General features: G+C 46.3%; 1 protein-coding gene and 1 pseudogene across 1 annotated transcript in view; one reads left to right on the forward strand and one right to left on the reverse strand.

The window, feature by feature from the left end:
• Positions 1-19,846, forward strand: part of RCAN1 (regulator of calcineurin 1) — a 120,127-nt gene that overhangs the window by 13,606 nt on the left and 86,675 nt on the right. The gene's annotated exons all lie outside the window — the stretch shown is intronic.
• Positions 8,449-9,022, reverse strand: LOC618840 (chromobox 3 pseudogene; annotated as a pseudogene).

The following is a 19,846-nucleotide window of genomic DNA, read 5'->3' on the forward strand; positions in this document are numbered from 1 at the left end:
ATGGACTGCAGCACGCCAGGCCTCCCTGTCTATCACCAATTCCTGGAGCTTACTCAAACTCATGTCCATTGAGTCGGTGATGCCAATGTATTGAATAGCCATTTCATTTTTATTTCATTTTCCTTTCTTTTCCTCCTCTGTTTTCTCTCCTAGACAGCACAGGGACCACACTGGCAGGATCACCTACTTGCAGGCTTTCTTCTTGCCTGTTGTTCACTTTATTTTAATGGCTTAGCCCAGAGTGAAAGTGTGTAAAAGAGAATGCACGCATTACCCCGAGAATGCCCACCTTCTTTATGGACAAATGCCTATGTTCCTTTAGGGCTTCTCTGGTAGCTCAGTGGTAAAGAATCCTCCTGCCAATGCAGGAGACACAGGTTCAATCCCTGGGTCGGGAAGATCCCCTGGAGAAAGAAATGGCACCCCACTCCAATATTCTTGCCCGGGAAATCCCATGGACAGAAGAGCCTGCTGGGCTGCAGTCCACGGGGTCGCAAAAGAGTCGGGCATGACAACAACCTACTTTACTTTGGTGTTGTGTGTGTTAAAAAAAACCACGAAGAGTCAGACACAATTGAGCAACTGAGCACAGCACGACATGTTACAGAAGCAGTAAGATTCAGTAGTTACAAGGGTGGACTCCAGAGTAAGTAGGTCTGAATTGTGAGAACTTGGTCAAGGAAGTTATCTTCCCCGTGCTTCAGTCCCTTTGTGAAATGGGGTAATAAAAATATAAGATGAAAAGAGCATATAAATAAAGGGCTAAGAATAATACCTTCTAACTGTTAGCAGTTTTATTTCAATGATTACTAAAATGCAAAGACTATTGTATCTGAGATTGCTCACTGCTGTAACCCTGTGCCCAGGACAGTGTCTGCCACCAGGTCTCCTGCATTGCAGGCAGACGCTTTACCCTCTGAGCCACCAGGGAAGCCCCAATAAATATTTGTGCAGCAGTGAAAATAAGACATTAACATTATAAGGAAAGTATTGCTCTTTTAAGTTCATTAAATGTTAAGCCTTATTTTCCCAGGAGTAATTTTAGGCACCTCCAGATGCTGCCTACATTATCTTAGCCCAGTAGACTCTGCTGGGCTTCCCAGGTAGCTCAGTGGTAAAGAATCTGCCTTCCATGCAGGAGACTCAAGTTCGATCCCTGGGTCAGGAAGATCCCCTGGAGTAGGAAATAGCAACCCACTCCAGTATTCTTGCCCGGAAAATTCCATGGATCGAGGAGCCTGGCAGGCTACAGTCCACGGGGTCTCAGAGAGTCAGACATGACTGAGCAGACTGAGCACAGAGGCTCTGCAGCTTTAAAATTGTTGCACGCGCACGTGTGCATGTGCTTGTGTGTGTGCATACACACCCACGCCTGTATGAAATTGACAAGCTTAGGTTTTCCTCAACATTTAGGCTACTGTTCTGAAATGTATTACACCAGAAGACTACCCTGGCTTGTTATCACTTGTAATGCTTAGGAAACTATGTTTTAACGTGAATGAGTGTCGCCACAATGTTGAAAACAAAGAAAACTATAAACACTTAAAAAAATAAGTCAGTAAGATACTGGACATAAAAACCATCAATTTTATCTGAAACAAAATCATTGATGATGAAAAGAAATCCTAGGCTTCTCCACACACACACATACAATCCTGTAATTGCAAAATATATTGTCATCTTTGCTGGTGAGGTTTTCCCCCCTCCCACCATCCCTCCCTTCTTCTTTCTCTCTTTCTCTCTGCTTCCCTCCCCTCCCTTCTCTCTCCTTGTTCATAGAATGCCTTTTTGAGGACACATAGATCTTTTCAGAAATTCATTGTCATCTGCTGAATCCCATGTGCTAGCCAGCCTCTGGCCTCCTTGATAGAAGGGAGCAGGTCATTCTTTGCCAAGTCTCGTCCGAAGGGGGCAAAGTCAACTTGTGAGCTTCTTATCTCTGAACGCTGCTGCCCTGGTTTCCATCAGATTGTGCCAGGAAAGATGACCTTCCTTAATGAAATGCATGCTGTCTGCTTAGTACTCAGAAGCCTGCTGTGCTTTTAATTAAATGAACCAGTCTTTAAAAACTTGAGTCTTATCCCCGGAGCAGCATGGCACCCACAGTCTGTCCCCAGGTCAGCCGTTCCAGATGGTTACGTCATAGAGCGGCACCCGTGGGGACTGAAGATTGGATCGAAGGGCTGTAGCATGGTGTGATCTGGGCTCATAGTTCTTGGAGCGCTTTCTTTGTGCTTTCAGTCCAGGATAACTCGGCCTTCATCCAGCATTCCAGTCAGACTTTAGCAAGAAGTTACTCACCATTGTATTTATGTCTACACCTGTGCCCGGGTGTTGTTGTTCAGTTGCTAAGGCGTGTCTCACTCTTTGCCCCTGCCCCCTGCCCCCGTGGACTGCAGAATGTCAGGCTTCCCTGTCCTTTACCATCTCCTGGAGTTTGCTTAGACTCATGTCCATCGAGTCAGTGATGCCATCCAACCATCTCATCCTCTGTCATCCCCTTCTCTTCCCACCTTCAATCTTTCCCAGCATCAGGGTCTTTTCCAATGAGTCAGTTCTTTGCATCAGTTCTTTGTGCTTTGAAGACTGCTGCTGCTAAGTCACTTCAGTCGTGTCCAACTCTGTGTGACCCCATAGACGGCAGCCCACCAGGCTCCCCCGTCCCTAGATTTCTCAAGGCAAGAACACTGGACTGGGTTGCCATTTCCTTCTCCAATGCATGAAAGTGAAAAGTGAAAGTGAAGTCGCTCAGTCATGTCTGACCCTCAGCGACCCCATGGACTGCAGCCTTCCAGGCTCCTCCTTCCATGGGATTTTCCAGGCAATAGTACTGGAGTGGGGTGCCAGATTAATTCTTTATAAAATTTACATTTGGTCATTAAAAGCATTAATTGAAAATATCTCATCCTTTTCTCTCATTCTGTTTCTTAGAAATAACCTCTAGGTTTTATTGTACTCTTTCGTATATAGTCTATATACACCATGTGCATGTATTTATAAATATCATATTATATACACTCTTTTGCTGCTTGCTTTCTTAAAATATTGGACATCTTTCAATAGACTCAATGCATTTCTTTTGATAACTGCCATTTCTTAGTAAGAATGCAATGTAATTTAACCAGCAATTCTTTTTTCTTTTTTTGTTAGACTTTTGGCCATGCCATGTGGCCTGACCAAGGATCAAACCCATGCCCCCTGCAGTGAGAGTTCGGAGTCTTAGCCGCTAGAGCCCTCAGGAAGTCCCAGCAGTTCCTACTGATAGACATTTAGTTTGTTTCTAGGTTGGATGTTTTGTTTTTGTTTTTTCTTATTATGAGGAGCATCCTTACACAGACCTCCCTGAGTGTCCAAGGGGGACCCATTCCAGGACGTACGGTTACCAAAATCTACAGAAGCTCGAGTCTCTTATGGTAAATGACATCATATTTGCACGTAACCTTCGCAGTTTACATGCTCTGTGCATGCGTGCATACTTAGTCGCTCAGTCGTGTCCAACTCTTTGCAACCCTTTGGACTGTAGCTCGCCAGGCTCCTCATTCCATGAGATTCTGATGAGAATAAGGAGAGTACTGGGGTGGGTTGCTCTTTTCTTCTTCAGGGGATCTTCCAACCCAGGGGTCGAACCTGGGTCTCCTGCACTGGCAGGAGGATTCTTTACCCTCTGAGCCACCAGGAAAGCCCCTATAAAGAATGAAACCAAAACGCAACGACCAAACCTTGTTGGTATTTTGAGTGATTCCTTTGGGTTGATAGTTACTTTGGGATAATTGACATCTTTATATATTATGTTGTTATAATGTTGTACTGGGCTTCACGGATGGCTCAGATGGTAAAGAATCTGTCTGCAATGCGGGAGACCCAGGTTCGATCCCTGGGTTGGGAAGATCCCCTGGAGGACGAAATGGCACCCCACTCCACTATTCTTGCCTAAGAATTCCATGGACAGGAAGCCTGGCAGGCTACAGTCCATGGGGTTGACAGAGTGACTGACACACAGTGTTGTTCTACTTCCCGAAGCCGTCTTTTATGCCATACGTGCAGGTTTGGCATTTTCCATATGCATGTATATGTTCTTCACATAGAGCGCCTATATATTTCTTTAGTTTGTTTTTATGTTTTAGGTTTTTCAGTGTAAATATTTTCATGTAAGCGTAAGAAATATATTAAAATATGAGATCTCCTTTTCCATTATACTTCCTTTTCCTTTCATGTAAAGGGATTGTTGTTTCCTGCATATTGATTTTGTAACCATCTGCCATACTAAAGCCTCTTATGGTTTCTTCTGCATTTTGCAGGTGTTAAATCACATCATCTGCAAATAGTGACAGTCTTGCCATCCTCTTCATAATACTTGTGTTTTATTCTCTTATCCACACGGCACTTAGACACTAGATTACAGGAGCAGCAGGTGTCATCTTTGTCTTGTGGCCAGCTCTTGTGGGAAATGTGCTGGTGTTCCACCATTGACCTTAACCTTGGCCAGGCAGTGTGGTATTTTAACTCACCTCTGGTATCTCTGACAAATACTTGCCTGTCCTAGACCTGGTTACACGCAACAGACACACCCAGCTGTCTCATTGCTTTTCTCTTACCTAGCACTCAGTTCTCCTTCTAAAGAAGTGACTTCAGCCTTTTGGCCAAAGTCAACATCTTCCAGTAGTTCACCAGACTGACCAACAATGCAAAGGAGAAGAGGAAAGGCACCAGCTTTGTGTTCTCTAGGTCTCTTAGAAAACATGGATCCGTTCCTTTGGCCACACATGTGCCAGTTTACAAAAAAGGTAATATTGTAGACATCAGGGAACTTGATACTTGTGGGCACTGTTGACAATGGAGTGCCCCCAACTGTTCCCACGGCAAGACTGGAAGAACCCACAGTGTGACCTGGCGCACTGTTGGGATTGTGGCAAACAAGCAAGCTATGGGTATGGTTCCTACCAGGACAATTTATGCCCACACTGAGCATATTAGGCTTCCTAAGAGTCTAGATAGCTTCCTGAAACATGGGAAGGGAAATGACTGGAAAAAGAAGAAAGCCAAAGGGGAAGGTACTTGGGTTCAACTGAAGCTCCAGCTGGTTCCACCCGGAGAAACACACTTTGTAGAAACCTGCAAAAAAGGAGCTTGAGCTGCAGGAACCTATTTGCTATGAATTCATGGCTTAATAGGTGTAAAAAAATAAAGGTCTCTGGACTATAAAAAACAAAGAAAAAGAAGTGACTTCAAGAACATTAAAAGCATTTTTATTGTAGTATTGTTGATGTACAATATTATGTAAGTGTACAATGTAGTGATTCACAATTTTTGATGATTATACTCCAGTTGTACTTACTATAAAATATTGTAATTTTTCATGTTGTATTCCTATATTTCTGTATTCCTCATGTTGTCCAATATATCCTCATAGCTTATTACTTTTACACACAATAGTTTGTGCCTCTTAATCCCCTATTCCTTTATTGCTTCTGCCTCTGTCCCTCTCCCCGCTGTAACCACTAGTTTGTTCTCTATCTGGGATCGGTTTCCGTTTTGTTATATTCACTAGTTTAACTTTCAGATTCCACATGTAAGTGATACACAAGTATTTCTGTCTGACTTAATTCACTTAGTGCTAAGTGACTTACCCTGCGAGTTCATCTGTGTTGTTGCAGATGGCAAAAATTTCCTTCCTTTTTATGGCTGAGTAGTATTCTGTTGTATACACACGCACCACATCTTTCAAGAACACTCTCTGAACCCTGTGTCTCTGTCTGCACAGTCTGGATGCTGCTGATGGAGCGCCCTGTGTTGATGGAAATCTTCCGTGTCTGCTCTGTCCCACGTGATAGCCGCTGAGCATTTGAGACGTGGGTGTGCCTGTGAAGCTAAATTTTATTTCATTTAAATTAATTAATTTAATTAAAATTAATTTAAATCATGATCAACTATTGAGCACTTAAAATGCAGCTAGTGCTGCTAAGGAACTGAGTTCTTAATTTTGCATAAGTTTATTTTTTTATTTTTTTTATGTTAAGACTATGCTGCATGGCACATGGGTTCCTAGTTCCTCGACCGGAGATTGAACCTGTGCTCCTTGCAGTGGAAGCACAGGGTCTTAATGACGGGACCACCAGGGAAGTCCCTTAGTTTAGTTGAAATAGCCACATGTAGCTATTAGCTCCAGCACTGGGCAGCACTGGCTCTTCAGCCCTAAATAACATGAAAGCCTAGGACGTGAACACAGAAAGGACCTGGCGGCTCCCGCTGTGCCCAGAGAGGTGGAGGCTGGCCTCACATCCTCGCACGGCAAGTTCATGATTAAACAGAAGAAGCCAGGCTCCCTCTTCTTGTCTCTGGCTTTTCTCACTGTGCTTGACCCTCCTCTTAACTCCTCACTTCCCACGTCCCTTCTTCAAATGACAGCCGAAGTCCAGGTGTGTACCAACTTACGCACCTTTGATAAACACGTCTTAACCCACTGACTTCTCCACTAAGTCTGGAGAAGTCTGGCTTTGGGGCTGGTGCAGATGTAGAATTTTCAGCTGTGTGGTCTTGCCCTGCAGGGCCAAGGCTCTCTTGTGAGAAGGGCAGGTGCAGTGGGTCCAGGCGTTGTGTCTGCCCTCTCTGCCAGTGGGATCAGAATATCCTTAAACACCTGAGGATGTCTAAGATGCTCCAGCATCCTCAGGAACACTCGTTCTGTGCCCTTTCAGTTCACCTTGTCTTCTGGTCCCATCCTTAAACGACTGTAAACATCGGTGCTTCCAGCATGACAGCAGGGCATTGCTTCTTGCCCCTTGGCTAATCTAAACCTTAAGAGAACTCAGGTCCTGCAAGTCAGGGAGGGGGATAAAGAAAGCAGAGCCTTAGAGAAGGCCCTCAACTGGGGACACCAGGGTAGAGGGAGGACCCTGAGTCTTGAAGGACCCCACGGCCTTGCTCTTGAGGCCCTTGGAATTCTTCCCGCCTCTGCCAGCCTTTTCTTTTCCCTGGGGGTTCCTGGTCAGTCACTCAGGCTCACTGCTGGGGTCCTCCTTAGATGGCCCCTCTAGCCACTCTTCAACAGAGGCAGGAGGGACCCACCCAGGAAGGAACTCTTTAAAAAAAAAAAAAATTGTTGACATAGTTGATTTACAGTGATGTGTTAGTTTCAGGTATATAGCAAAGTGAATCATATTATATTATATACAAAGCTATATATATTATATACATACATGGAAGTGGCAGTTTAGTCACTAAGTCATGTCTGACTCTTGCAACCCCTTCGACTGTAGCCCACCACACTCCTCTGTCCATGGAATTTCCCAGGCAAGAATCTTGGAGTGGGTTGCCATTTCCTCCTCCAGGGGATCTTCCCGACCCAGAGATCAAACCCCATGTGTCCTATATTACAGGCAGATTCTTTTATTTTTTTTAGAAAAGTTGGTTCACTCATTTATTCCTGTAGATCGTAAACTGCCAATATTTTAAAACTATCTGATTAGGTTTCCAAGAACAAATCTGAGACATCCCATGTATCACAACCTTTCCTAAATATAGCACAGAGACTTCAATTTCTTGTAAAACAATGGTTCACCAAAAGGAGCCATCAAGTGTCCATTTAACTAAATTTTGCTTTGCTATATTAAAACATACCAGAATTTTTCTACTTTTGTCATTTGGTTGGGAAGGTTGTTGATAGTGATAAAAATTTCCCTTCCAGGGTTTCTGCATATAAAACTGCATTTATATGCAGATATGGATGCAGATTCTGATAGGGATGCTTTAAAAAATTACCGAATTTAAACTCCTTAATTTGTCTAATTAATTACAAAATTATTTAACTTGAAAGGTTAAGACTTAAATTTTCAATCTAAGTTGAAGTTATTTCTTATATTGCTCAAAATGATGTAATTCCAGAACATGGGCTTATTCATGGTTATGAAAGGCTGTTGTTTAAATATATTTACCAAAACAAAAACCACAACAAAAAATTAACTCCCAAACCATTTACATATGTCTTTTATGTATACACATATAAAAAACTTAGAATGGTCCTCAGGCATATGTGAGTTAAATGCAAATTCTAAATTCTGATTGAGTAATGACTATGGAGATTTCCTCCAACATTTAGAAAAACTGTTCTGTAATGCTGAGGAAATAATATACCATGGTATCAAATTCTTTCCTACTGAAGGAGGCAACTACAGAAAGCTTTTATTTGTTCAAAGTAACCAGTGCTACAGATGGAAAAAACAAAAAAAACAAAAAACCCAATGTAACTTCCCCAATATTACTTCAAAGCAAACATATCAAACCTGATTTTCATTCAGTTCAGTTCAGTTCAGTTCAGTCGCTCAGCAGTGTCCGACTCTTTGCGACCCCATGAATCGCATTAGAATGTAGTTATTTCTTCACACTAATAAATAAAAAAACCAAGACCCACATTTTATATATATATATATATATATATATATAAAAAGGCAATGCAGACAATTATTGAGCCTCATCTTCTGGACAAGAATGCCAAGTTAGTCTCTCTTCATAAAAAGCAATTACAATTTGAGGACACTTCATATTTGCCTCTTTTGCCAGTACCAAGTCTGCCTCATCAGAATCTTTCCATTTCATGAGGAACATTAATTCTCCACTGCCGTCTGTGGCACCAATTATTCGTTCTGGATCAAGACCTCTGACCAAACCTCTCGGTTTATCAGCAGCATCTCTTTTCTTTGATTTGCTATCATGAGATTCACTGTCAGACAAAGATTTTCTTTTTGTTCCATCTTTTTCTTTACCAGCTTTTTGAGGATTAAATGCTTCAGTTAACTCTGGACAATCTAAATTTTCTTCAGGTTCCCAAATACTGTCTGCATCTGTAAACCCCTTCCACTTAAGGAAATACTCCGCCTTCCCGTTCACGACACGGTGGTCCAGTACTTTTTCTACTACAAATTCTTCAGGTTCTGCCTCTTCAACTATTTTACTCTTTCCATTTTGCTTCTTTCCCATTTTTTGCAATGTAGTTTTATTGGAGGCCATATTTTAAATTGCAGACTTGAAGAGCTATTATTCACTGCCTCTGAGCTGCTCCAGGTCCCGGGTCTGCGGTGTCTCCGGGTCTGCGGTGTCTCCGGCCCTGCGAGCCTCAAGCTCCAATCACACCCGAGGGGCTACAGGTGGATTCTTTACCGCTGAGCCCCCGGGGAAGCCCATACATACACATATATCTACTCTTTTTTTTTTTCTTAGATTCTTTTCTCATATAGGCCATTACAGAGTATTGAGTAGCGTTCCCTGTGCTCTATAGCAGGTCCTTATTAGGTACCTCCTTTATTTGTAGTAGTGTGTACGTGTTGATCCCAAATGTTCCAATTTATTTCTCCCTGCCCCTTTACTGGGCTTCCCCCTGGTGGCTCAGACAGTAAAGAGTCGCCTGCAATGTGGGAGACCTGGGTTCGATCTCTGGGTTGGGAAGATCCCCTGGAGAAGGGAAAGGCTACCCACTCCAGTATTCTGACCTGGAGAATTTCATGAACTGTGTATAGTCCATGGGGTCGCAAAGAGTCAGACACAACTGAGCGACTTTCCCTTCACATGTATATATATTATCATCTTAGAAAGGCTTCCCTGGTGGCTCAGCTGGTAAAAAATCCTCCTGCAAATGTGGGAGACCTGGGTTCGATCCCTGGGTTGGGAAGATCCCCTGGAGAAGGGAAAGGCCACCCACTCCAATATTCTGGCCTGGAGAGTTCCATGGACTGTATAGTCTTGGGGTCACTGGAAGGAATTCTCCCCTTTCTCTGGTCATGGTCAGCTTAGCCGTTAAGAGTGCAGGACTACCTGGGGTCCAGCCCAGCTCCGCCCCTCCTTCCACGAGGCCGGGCCACGCTCCACCCGGTCTGTGCCTCGACTTGCCTGCCTGGAGAATGGGGGTGGTCACCCTCAGGGCCCCTCCCAGGGATCCCAGTGAGGAGCGTGTGAGTCCCTAGATGGAGCAAACTCAGAGGGCCTGCCTTGCCAGGACGCCCTCCACAGAAAGACATGACAGCTGTCCCCATCCTGAGGGCAGGTGACACCCCCCCAGGCCCGGTCCTCCTCTGCCCCTCAGGGAAGCTCTAGATGCCGACAGATTTGGGGAGCGCTGCCTGGATGTACATGGATGGCTGAACCCCGTGGCTCCTTTCCTGGTTGCATCACACATACAACCCGGCTTGGCAGAGGGGTTGGCTGGTGTATTTGACCGTGGGTCCCAGGCCCCTTGGGGTGGTTTGTCCTGCCCCCATGACCCCCGTTGGAGTTGTTGGGGTGTCAGCTCCTCAGGCGGGAGGAGGGCCTGCCTCCCGGAAGCCTGATCACACCCCCCCACCATGTTTCTCTTTCTTGGCCCAGGCTTCCATGGTGGCTCCGATGACGGCACCCACCCGCAGAGCCTGGCCCCCACATGCTGGAATTTGTGATGAATACATGGCTTGTGTACACTGATCGCAGAGTCAGTAATTTGCTAAAAGGTCAAACTCAGCTTGATCAGAACACAGCATATCTAGGATTCTAGTCCTTCTGTGGATGTTGATACATTTTTTTTCCCCCATGATCAGGGAAAAATCTTGGAGAACTCTCTTAAAATCTGGGTAACTTTTCCTCCCTCTGGGATGATCTTTTCCCCTGCCTCTCAGCACCATCCAGAGAAGGGAAATGGAGCTCCAGTGACTTGAGCTCCACTGTCTATGCAGCACCTACTCTATGCCAATGCCCAGGGCAAGGGGCACACCTGGGGGCGCTGAAGCAAATGCTTGTGTGGTGTGTATTCCATGCCAGGCGCTGTCGTACATGCTTAGCAACATGGATGGATTTCATCCTCACACAGACCCAGGCGGGAGATGCTGTTCTTGTTCCCATTTGATGGATGCAGTTGCTGAGGCCAAGGAGCCTGCTCATCACTGCACAGCTAAGTTGGGGTGGGGGCAGGACTTGAACCCAGAGTCTGGGTTCTTAACCACTCCCCCCTTACCCTGACTGCCTGTCCGCTCTGGTTCCTCACTTTGGCTAAAGCCAGCATCCCTGGGTAGTAGTCACTTGCTGTGAGTACTTTTTTTGTGTGAAGATGCTGAGGCCTGGAGAGTCAGTGTACAGGCCAGTAGCCTGCCTGGGGTTCGGACACCACACCCAACGCCCTGACTGCAAAGCCCACTCCTCCCTGGCGCCTAGAGGCTTTGCCAGTCCCAGCCCCTGGGCCCTGCCCTCCTGCCCCTTCACATCACCCATCAAGCCGAGTGACTTCAAGGGGCTCCAGGCTCTCCTAAAGGGAGTGCCTCTCCGCTCCTCTATCCCACAGAACATTCTCATATTCTTTCTTTTTTTCTTTAGCCGCATCTCTGACTACAAAATTGTTCTGTCTCCCACACGTGTGTTGGCTGGTCATGTTTCCTCTAGCTTATTGCCTCTGGACAGCTCTTATCGTTTGCCTGTTCAGCTGCTGGACTGTTTGTTTTAGGCAGGCCCACTGTCCGACTCAAGGGTCAGGACCGAAATTCACCTGAGTCCATCAGTTGATACATAACATCTCTGCCCCTCTTCTGGCCTGCAGTGACTCTGAAAACAATCACGTGTCCTTGGCGCTGAGTAAGGGGATGAGAAGGTAGACCATGTCCATCCCCCAGCCATCCAGCCTCAATCAAAAACCAAGGGTAGGAACTTCCCTGGTGGTGCAGTGGTTCAGACTCCATGCTTCTACTGCATGGAGTGCAGGTTCAATCGCTGGTTGGGGAGCTAAGATTCTGTATTCCACGTGGTGCAGCCAAAAAAAAGGCAACAACAAGCAAAAAAACAAGTGTAGAGTGGCAGTGTTTTCCTTGCATGGAGGGCGAGGCTGCACCTGGTTCCTCCTGTCTGGGGCCTGGCGTGCAGGAACCTTCCACAGGCATCCATCAAGGGGACAACTGGGCAGCTCCCATGTATTAGATGGGAAGACCCAGGAAAACAGAAACTTCCCAGAACTTCTACAAGAGAGAACACCCACAGCAGTTTTCTTCACGGTTTCCCAGACATTTCCCCATTTCTGTATTCACTGAACCCTATCTTCTGTTCTGAAAACCATGCACACCTGTTCTCTGGGTACATCTCACTGAGGCCCAGTTCCTCCAGTCTCTGGGAGGCTCTGTGTCCATGCCTACAAAACCCACACAGTTATTCCAGTTCAGGCCGCCTCTCCCCGCATCCCTTGTCTAAGAGAAAAGCCAAGTGGATTCACGCACGAGGACCTTCCCATCTATACAAGAGAGCAGTAACACCAGCTTGCTTAGCATCCCTTCAGAACTTCCCTGAAAGGAAGCTCGTGATTTGAGGTCGCTCCTCAGCCCATGTCACCAGCTGAATATTATTCGTAATAAGTGTTTTATAATCTGTGATGATGCATCCAGGGATCTGTCCAGCGAGGGTGAGCTTTGCATGTGGTAAACACAGGTTGTGCCTTGTCCAATAGCCATAGGCACTCTGCAAGCACACAGTTGACGGGTGGAGGGTTCATTCGCTTTGTGTCGAAACACACGAAATCGCCAGTATCTGAGCATTTTTTTAAAATCTAAAATTGTTGATGTCACACCTCCCTCTAGGATCAGGTTTCTCATATGAAACCGTCTCAGTGACCTTCTCTGAAACTGGAGCAGGATCGAGGTCCTCATATGAAGACCCGGTCCATATAAACTCGAGTTACGTTTTATTGAAATCTAGGTGAGGGAAAATTTAGCTCATTTTGGAGAGAAGGCCAGCGCATCCAGCCCTGTCACGTGACTGTGTTTGTGGGCCCCCTGTGTGCCGAAGGCCCCTCTGCTTAGAACCCAGGGCTCGATCCTGTCTTCATGCTCCTGTAAAGTGTGTGCTCAGTCCCTCAGTCTGTCTGACTCTTTCCAGCCCCATGGACGGTAGCCCACCAGGCTCCTCTGTCCACGGGATTCTCCAGGCAAGAATACTGGAGTGGGTTGTCATTTCCTCCTCCAGGGGATCTTACTGGCCCAGGGATCGAACCTGCATCTCCTGCGTTGGCAGGCGGGTTATTTAACCACTAGGGCCACCAGGGAAGCCGCTCTTCATGCTCCCAGATGCCCTTAAAAGGAGCAGCACCACGGCCCCTTCCCAGGTCTTCCTGGCTCCCAGTCAAGTCAGGCCAGTGAGGTTTTCCTGCGATTGAAGACTGACGTTGCCTAGTGATCGCTAAGTGCATAGAAGTCACATAGGAAAAATTGGTCAGGGACAAGACAGCCTCAGCCCAGAGAACATTCCTACTTGGGATCAGGAAACACAAGGACGAGACGATTGGGTTGGGTTCTGTTCACTTTTTAAGGCTCTGGATGGCCCCAGAAAGACAGCTCAGATAGAAAAAGCTGGTTGGGGATCTGGTGGATGGGTGTGGGAACAAACTGTCCCACTGTGTTGAAAGTGAAGTCGCTCAGTCGTGTCTGACTCTTTGCGACCCCACAGACTGCATCCCATGGGATTCTCCAGACGAGTACTGGAGTAGGTTGCAATTTCCTTCTCCAGGGGATCTTCCTGACCCGGGTCTCCTGCACTGCAGGCAGATTCTTTACCATCTGTGCCACCCGCACCCCCCCAGCATTGTGTTGACCTGCCAACTAATCCTGGAGCTGGGAAAATGGGACTTACCCCTCCCCTCCCCCCCACCCCAAATGTTCATCACCTTCTAATGCGGTGTTGCATGCAGAAGAACAGCAGCCTAAAGACTGATCCTTGGGTTTTATCAAATCTTTTTTTAGCCCCTCAATCGGGGGACAGTGCCAGCTGGGTGTGGCCATGTGCTTGGGTATTATCAGTTCAGTTCAGTTCAGTCACTCAGTTGCAACCCCATGGACTGCAGCACACCAGGCCTCCCTGTCCATCACCAACTCCTGGAGCTTACTTAAACTCATGTCCATTGAGTCAGTGATGTCATCTAACCATCTCATCCTCTGTCATCCCCTTCTCCTCCCACCTTTAATCTTTCCCTGCATCAGGGTCTTTTCAAATGAGTCAGCTCTTCCCATCAGGTGGCCAAAGTACTGGAATTTCAGCTTCAGCATCAGTCCTTCCAGTGACTATTTAGAACTGATCTCCTATAGGATGGACTGGTTGGATCTCCTTGCTGTCCAAGGGACTCTCAAGAGTCTTTTCCAACACCACAGTTCAAAAGCATCAATTCTTCAGCACTCAGCTTTCTCTATAGTCCAACTCTCGTATCCATACATGACTACTGGAAAAATCATAGCCTGACTAGATGGACCTTTGTTGGCAAAGCAATGTCTCTGCTTTTTAATATGCTGTCTAGGCTGGTCATAAATTTCCTGCCAAGGAGTAAGTGTCTTTTAATTTCATGGCTGCAGTCAGCATCTGCAGTGATTTGGGAGCCCAAAAAAATAAAGTCAGCCACTGTTTCCCCATCTATTTGCCATGAAGTGATGGGACCGGATGCCATGATCTTAGTTTTCTGAATGTTGAGCTTTAAGCCATCACCCTGCACTAATGAAGGTGGGGCTTCTTGGGGAGGGAAGCCCGTGCTGAGTGGCTGAGTGGGAGAGAGCTACCTGCAGGTGGGGCTGGCAGGGGTGGGGTCCTGGCTCCTCCTGACACCCAGGTGCCATGCCAGCCTGGCATTTTGTCCCACCTCCCTCCGTGCCCACCCCGGTCCCTGGCCCCCATAAGCAGCACTTCTCTTCTGGATGAAAGTTGAGACATTTGGGTGAACTGGGTTGTTTTTCTCGGGTTTCCCGACTCCCCATCATTTTTCTTTCATCTGTTGACACAGGAAGATTAGGTCAGGATGATGAGCTCTGAAAGCCTGGCAGAGGGAGCAAGGGGGTCAGAGAGAGTGTTCCCCACTCTTGATGGTATTTTTACATCTAGATTCCTGGTCTGCTGCAGCTTGCTGTGTAAACCACCTGTGTTGTAGTGGGGGTGAAGGGGAGCAGGTGGGTTAGATGAGATGGTGGCTTTTTCTACCAACTTGTGTCCACTGAGGGCCATTTGGGTTTTCATTAAAGACCCTGATGCTGGGAAAGATTGAGGGCAGGAGGAGAAGGGGACAACAGAGGATAAGATGGTTGGACGGCATCACCGAGTCAACGGACATGAGTTTGAGTAACTGGGAGTTTGTGATGGACAGGGAGGCCTGGCATGCTGTGCTCCATGGGGTTGTGAAGAGTCGGACACGACTGAGCGAGTGAACTGAACTGACCTGACCTGACCATCGTTAAGATCCAAGTTGTGGGATCTTGAACCCTTTAAGTAGATTAATTAACTGAATTGGAATTCAGCAGCATTTAAATGACTTAAAACTCTGTTTGGTCTCCAAGTAGTTTGTGTTTGAAGCTCAACTTTGATTTCCATCCCTTTCTTCACACCCTCCAGGGTTCCTCTTGTCCCCCGCATCCAGGGGCGTCCCTGCGTTGACCGGTCCATCTCTGCTGCTCCATGGGTCACCAGGTCTTTGCTCTCGCTCTTCCCTCCTCTTGGAGGAGTTTTCTTCCAGAAAGCACAGCTGGCTTCTCACGTCCTCTGGGTCTTGGCTTACCTGTCATCATCTCAGAGAGCAGGTCCCTGTCCATCCTATTTCAACTGCACAACCCCCGGCCCTGCACATCTTCTGTTCCCCTCACTTGGTTGTCTTTTGTCCTGCTTCTCACTCGCCATGTGTCTTACTTATTATTATCATCTACTTCTTCCTACCTGCCTGTGAACTGCGCGTGGATGGAGGTTTGTTGCAGGTGGTTCACCACTATGTCTGTGTCCCTTGCTCCTAGAGAGCTGTGCAAGGTACACTGTAGGTGCCTACATCAGTACATATCAAATGAGGAAAGGAATCCTCCAGACAGATTTCCTCTGCCTGGTGTCGGCTGGGCAGCGTCCAGGAGGTAAGCCCTGGGCTCGACTCACTATTGATACCCTGCGCATCGTAAGGAGCTTCCCTGGTGGCTCAGATGGTGAAAGGTCTTCCTGAAGTGCAGGAGACCTGGGTTCAATCCCTTGGTTGGTAAGATCCCCTGGAGGAGGGAATGGCAGCCCACTCCAGTATTCTTGCCTGGAAAATCCCATGGACAGAGGAGCCTGGTGGGCTACAGTCCATGGGGTCGCAAAGAGTCGGACACGACTGAGCAACTTCACTTTCACTTGTTCATAAGGAGATAGCTTCTGTGTGTCCTGGTTTCTTCTTCTGAGCCTGCACAGGTGTCACCTGGACACACATTGTAAGCGTGTAGCTTGATGAGTTTTTTACTAAATAAGCAAATCTTTATCATCACCTCCCACCCAGATCATAACAGAGAATATTATTGTGCCCAGAAATTTCTAGACCATCCAAATCCAATGGTCCTGATCACTGTATTACACAGCTGTAATTGGCTAGATAGGCTTTATGTCCTCATGAGGACTCAGTTTTTCTTATCCATGAGGTTCCTAGCTTCTCAAGTGTAGGAGATGAGGCCTCTGGTCCTTTTGTAACCCTCCTCGAGGACTTGCCCACAGGGACAGACCAGCCTTAGGCCCTGGCTCTGCCATTGGAGGAAGCGTTGGCTAAAATCCTGTGGTCCTGGCACACCAGAATGCTTTTGGGTACTAGGTACTGGTCAGATGCTGGGTAGGGGGAGGTTTGTTAACCTGATAAAGCATGTGTCAGGAAAATGTGGAGAAAAGACTCCATTGAAGGGTACAGTTTAGAAAGGGAATTGAGAACATTTTTCCTGGGTTTGAGTTCTCAGCCTCTTTTAGATCAGAGTCCTCAGGTTGCTCTCCTGTGTGGCATGCTCATCAGACATTCATTTATTCATTCGCCCAGCCAATATTTTCTCAACTCTTCTGGCCATGTCCTCAGACCCAAGGGAAAACTGAGCCATGCTTTGGCCATCAGGGGATGGACCTTTGCATGGCAGAGACAGCTCATCTTTTTTATTTATTAAGTATTCTAAAAGTCATTTATTTGGCTGTATCAGTTCTCAGTTGCATCATGCAGGATCGTTCATTGTAGCGCACGGGTTCTCTCGCTGTGGCTGGAGGCTTCAGAGCACGCAGGCACAGTAGTTGTGGCGCATGGGCTTAGTTGCTCCACTGCATGTAGGATCTTAGTTCCCTGACCAGGGGTCGAACCTGCGTCCTCTGCATCTCAAGGCGGATTCTTAACCATTGGACTACCAGGGGAAGTCGTCAGATCATTTTAAAATGTCTTAGTTATAGATTATGATTTCTGTTAAAAGTAAATAAAGCAAATGGGGAGCTGTGAGGAGCAGGGACAGGAAGGATTTAATGGGGGCCCAGAAAGTTCTCTGAGGAGATGACGTCTAAACTGAGGTCTGAGGGTGCAAATAGTTCCAGGCAGGGGGGTGGCCGGTGTGGAGGCCTCAGCAGAAAGAACGGGGGACCTTCACACAGGAAGCGGGTGTGAACAGAAAGTGGTAAGCAAAGGGAAATGGTTAAGTATTGAAATCCTGAATACTCATTGGAAGGACTGATGCTGAAGCTGAATCTCCAATACTTTGGCCACTTGATGAAAAGAGCCGACTCATTAAAAAAGGCCCTGATGCTGGAGGATTGAAGGTGGGAGGAGAAAGGGATGACAGAGGATGAGATGGTTGGGTGGATCACCGACTCAATATACATGAGTTTAAGCAAGCTCTGGGAGTTGGTGATGGACAGGGAAGCCTGGCTTGCTGCAATCCATGGGGTCGCAAATAGTCGGACACAACTGAGCCACAACTGAGTCGGAACAACAGAGTACTGAAAAGTGTTTGCTGGACTTCTGTATTATTTAGGGCTCTGCAGAGAAGCAGAACTCAGAGGAGAGATCAGTATCTATAGGAAGACCTCAGACAGTGTGGGTCCCATTCCAGACCCTTAGATGTAAAGTGAATTATTGCAGTAAAGCAAGTCACATGAATGTTTTGGTTTCCTGGAGCATGTAAAAGTAATGTTCACATTTCTTTGTAGTGGTAATAATGGTAATAACTGTGCCAATACCATTATATCTAAAAAAAAATCATACCCTAATGAAAAAATACTTTTTTGCTAAAAAATGCTAACCATCATCTGAGCCTTTGGTGAATCATAGTTGTAACAATGCAGGTCACCCATCACAGATACTATAACAAACATAATAATAATGAAAAGTTGGCAATATTTCAAGAATTCCCAAAATGTGACACAGAGACACAAAGTGGGCAAACGCTGTTGGAAAAATGGCACCAGTAGCTTGCTGAAGGCAGGGCTGCCACAAACCTGCCATTTCTGAAAAAGTGCTGTGCTGTGCTGAGGAGCTCAGTCTTGTCCCGTTCTTTGTGACCCTGTGGACTGTAGCCCGCCAGGCTCCTCTGTCCACGGGATTCTCCAGGCAAGCATACTGGAGTGAATTGCCATGCCCTCCTCCAGGGGACCTTCGTGACCCAGGGATCAAACCCAGGTCTCCTGCATTGCAGGTGGATTCTTTACCATCTTAGCCACCAGAGAAGCCCTCCCCCCACAAAAAAAAAAAGTGCAGTCGCTTCAACGTGAAGTAAAATGAGGTCTCCCTGCTCCTGTATGTAGCTTATGTCTGTATGTGAATAGAAGCAAACTAATTTGCATATTCATAGTTATAGCTACTGCTGCTGCAAAGTCGCTTCAGTCGTGTCCGACTCTGTGTGACCCCATAGACTGCAGCCCACCAGGCTCCCCCATCCCTGGGATTCTCCAGGCAAGAACACTGGAGTAGGTTGCCATTTCCTTCTCCAATGCATGAAACTGAAAAGTGAAAGTGAAGCCACTCAGTCATGTCCAACTCTTAGCAACCCCATGGACTGCAGCCTACCAGGCTCCTCTGTCCATGGGATTTTCAAGGCAAGAGTACTGTAGTGCGTTGCCATTGCCTTCTCCATAGTTATAGCTAGCCATGCCCAGATGTCAACTCCACAGAGAGCTTCCTTGAATCTCTAGGTAAAGCAGCACACAGTCCCCCTGCCCCTTCCCATCTGTCCTCACAGTTGTCTTCAAACAACTGTATAAGAGTCTAAACCATTGCCCTTTCAGCTCACACCACTGGTATTCACTAAAGGCATATCAAAGCATGACCCTCAGATAAGACCTAATGTCACATATCTACACGAGGCTCTGGGAACTCATGCTTGGTGTGTGTTTGATTTTTGTCATTGGCATTCCGGATGCTCTTATGAAGTCTCTGGTGAAAGTTGGGCTTAGAAATCATAGAGGTTTCTTTTCAAAGCAGACTGTATCCCCAGGCAGGCAGGTACTTGCTTCTGCAGTGGTTTGAGGAAGCTTGGCCTGTGAGCATTTTTAAAAATTTCTAAGCACATGATCCAAAGCTAAAAACAACTTATGATCTTTTCAGTATTTACCTCCTCTGGGCTGATGTCCTCTGCATCCTTTGTAATTTTCCCCCTGCCTGTCCCTAATTACGCCAGCTCACCTAGCAATTTGATGAACATCTTAACGGGTGTTCATATCAACGGGATTATATTTCGTAGGGGAATGTAATTTTCCACTGCAGTCAGCGATGAAAGAAGAGGAGGTCAGTAAAAGAAAACCTTTTACAAGAAGGATGTATTTGAGGAGTTTTTCAGAAGAACACACTATAATTATGAAGTTTTATTTTTACTGAGTATAATTTTTAAAAAAAAAACAATGTCTGTTTTCTTAGATTTGGTAGAAGCATCAGGAAAGAGAAATACTTTTGGTATTGAAAGGCTTGTTTTTCATCATTATTTTGCTGTGAGGTTTTTTTGGTGCATTCATCCTGAACAAGAGAGACATTTGGGATATTTCAGGCTAACTGAGTTTCTGATTTCTCTTTAGGTTCTTAATGTCCTCTGAGAGCCCAGCAGGGATATAAATTGAGATTTCTTGAAATAAGGTATGA

This window comes from Bos taurus, chromosome 1 (assembly GCF_002263795.3).
Source record: "Bos taurus isolate L1 Dominette 01449 registration number 42190680 breed Hereford chromosome 1, ARS-UCD2.0, whole genome shotgun sequence".
In the NCBI taxonomy this organism is placed as follows: Eukaryota; Metazoa; Chordata; class Mammalia; order Artiodactyla; family Bovidae; genus Bos; species Bos taurus.